Genomic DNA, 2,785 nt, shown 5'->3' with positions numbered 1-2,785 from the left:
TCGTCACATTGGCCGCTCATCTCTCTGAAACGGTTGTACTTATCTTCTGCAAAGCTATGTCGCGTTCTGCGGTATGCGGAGACACAAAAAGCATTATAGTAGAACACAGATGAAGCTTCTAAGTTGATGTAATAGCCAGTAAGAAGTAGTACAATTCAAGTTTTAGTTATCGATTATTGACTCTTTAACTGCCTTTGGTGCCTTGAACATGAGCTAGGACCGTAACATTTTGCATGAAAGGAGGACTAGCAGCCGAGTAGCACGGGAGAATGTGAAAAGTGTACATCTGTAGTAAAAACCTGAGAAATCCGTCCGTTTTCGTCATTTGTTATCGAATCGACTTAAACCCAGATCGTCACATAGGCCGCTCTTCCCTCTGAAACGGTTGTACTTATCGCCTGCAAAGCTATGTCGCGTGCTGCGGTATGCGGAGACACTAAAAGCACCATAGTAGAACTCAGATGAAGCTTCTAAGCTGATGTAAAAGCCAGTAAGGAGTAGTACAATTCTAGTTTTAGGTATCGATTATTAACTTTTTACCCTTCTTTGGTGGTTTGAACAGGAGATAGGAACTTAAGATTTTGTATGAAAGGAGGACTAGCAGTAGCGTTGCACTGGAGACTGTGAAAAGTGTTCATATGTAGTAAAAACCTGAGAAATCCGTTCGTTTTCGTCATTTGTTATCGAATCGACCTAAAGCCAGATCGTCACATTGGCCGCTCTTCTGTCTGAAAGGGTTGAACTTATCGTCTGCAAAGCTATGTCGCGTGCTGCGGTATGCGGAGACACAAAAAGCACCATAGTAGAACACAGATGAAGCTTCTAAGTTGATGTAATAGCCAGTAAGAAGTAGTACAATTCAAGTTTTAGTTCTCGATTATTGACTTTTTACCCTTCTTTGGTGCCTTGGACATGACCTATGAACTTATGATATTGCATGAAAGGAGGACTAGCAGGCGCGATGCACGGGATAATGTGAAAAGTGTTCATATGTAGTAATACCTGAGAAATCCGTCCGTATTCGTCATTTGTTATCAAATCGATTAAAGCCAGATCGTCACATTGGCCGCTCTTCTCTCTGAAACGGTTGTACTTATCGTGTACAAAGCTATGTCACGTGCTGCGGTATGCGGAGACACTAAAAGCACCATAGTAGAACACAGATGAAGCTTGTAAGTTGATGTAATAGCTTGTAAGTAGTAGTACAATTCAAGTTTTAGGTATCGATTATTGACTTTTTACCCTTCTTTGGTGCCTTGGACATGAGCTAGGAACTTAATATTTTGCATGAAAGGAGGACTAGCAGCCGCGTTGCACGGGAGAATGTGAAAAGTGTTCGTATGTAGTAAAATCTGAGAAATCTGTCCGTATTCGTCATTTGTTATCGAATCGACTTAAAGCCAGATCGTCACATAGGCCGCTCTTCTCTCTGAAACGGTTGTACTTATCGTCTGTAAAGCTATGTCGCGTGCTGCGGCATGCGGAGACACAAAAAGCACCACAGTAGAACACAGATGAAGCTTCTAAGTTGATGTAATAGCCAGTAAGAAGTAGTACAATTCAAGTTTTAGTTATCGATTATTGACTTTTTAACTGGCTTTGGTGCCTTGGACATGAGCTAGGAACTTAACATTTTGCATGAAAGGAGGATTAGCAGCCGAGTTGCACGGGAGAAAGTGAAAAGTGTTCATATGTAGTAAAAACCTGAGAAATCCGTCCGTTTTCGTCATTTCTTATCGAATCGACTTAAAGCCAGATCGTCACATTGGCCGCTCATCTCTCTGAAACGGTTGTACTTATCTTCTGCAAAGCTATGTCGCGTTCTGCGGTATGCGGAGACACAAAAAGCGTTATAGTAGAACACAGATGAAGCTTCTAAGTTGATGTAATAGCCAGTAAGAAGTAGTACAATTCAAGTTTTAGTTATCGATTATTGACTTTTTAACTGCCTTTGGTGCCTTGAACATGAGCTAGGACCGTAACATTTTGCATGAAAGGCGGACTAGCAGCCGAGTAGCACGGGAGAATGTGAAAAGTGTACATCTGTAGTAAAAACCTGAGAAATCCGTATGTTTTCGTCATTTGTTATCGAATCGACTTAAAGCCAGATCGTCACATAGGCCGCTCTTCCCTCTGAAACGGTTGTACTTATCGCCTGCAAAGCTATGTCGCGTGCTGCGGTATGTGGAGACACTAAAAGCACCATAGTAGAACACAGATGAAGCTTCTAAGCTGATATAAAAGCCAGTAAGGAGTAGTACAATTCTAGTTTCAGGTATCGATTATTAACTTTTTACCCTTCTTTGGTGGTTTGAACAGGAGATAGGAACTTAAGATTTTGTATGAAAGGAGGACTAGCAGTAGCGTTGCACTGGAGACTGTGAAAAGTGTTCATATGTAGTAAAAACCTGAGAAATCCGTTCGTTTTCGTCATTTGTTATCGAATCGACCTAAAGCCAGATCGTCACATTGGCCGCTCTTCTGTCTGAAAGGGTTGTACTTATCGTCTGCAAAGCTATGTCGCGTGCTGCGGTATGCGGAGACACAAAAAGCACCATAGTAGAACACAGATGAAGCTTCTAAGTTGATGTAATAGCCAGTAAGAAGTAGTACAATTCAAGTTTTAGTTCTCGATTATTGACTTTTTAACTGGCTTTGGTGCCTTGGACATGAGCTAGGACCTTAACATTTTGCATGAAAGGAGGACTAGCAGCCGAGTTGCACGGGAGAATGTGAAAGGTGTTCATATGTAGTAAAAACCTGAGAAATCCGTCCGTTTCGTCAT

This window comes from Schistocerca gregaria, unplaced genomic scaffold (genome assembly GCF_023897955.1).
Source record: "Schistocerca gregaria isolate iqSchGreg1 unplaced genomic scaffold, iqSchGreg1.2 ptg000387l, whole genome shotgun sequence".
Lineage (NCBI taxonomy): Eukaryota > Metazoa > Arthropoda > Insecta > Orthoptera > Acrididae > Schistocerca > Schistocerca gregaria.
This window is presented reverse-complemented; position numbering follows the sequence as displayed.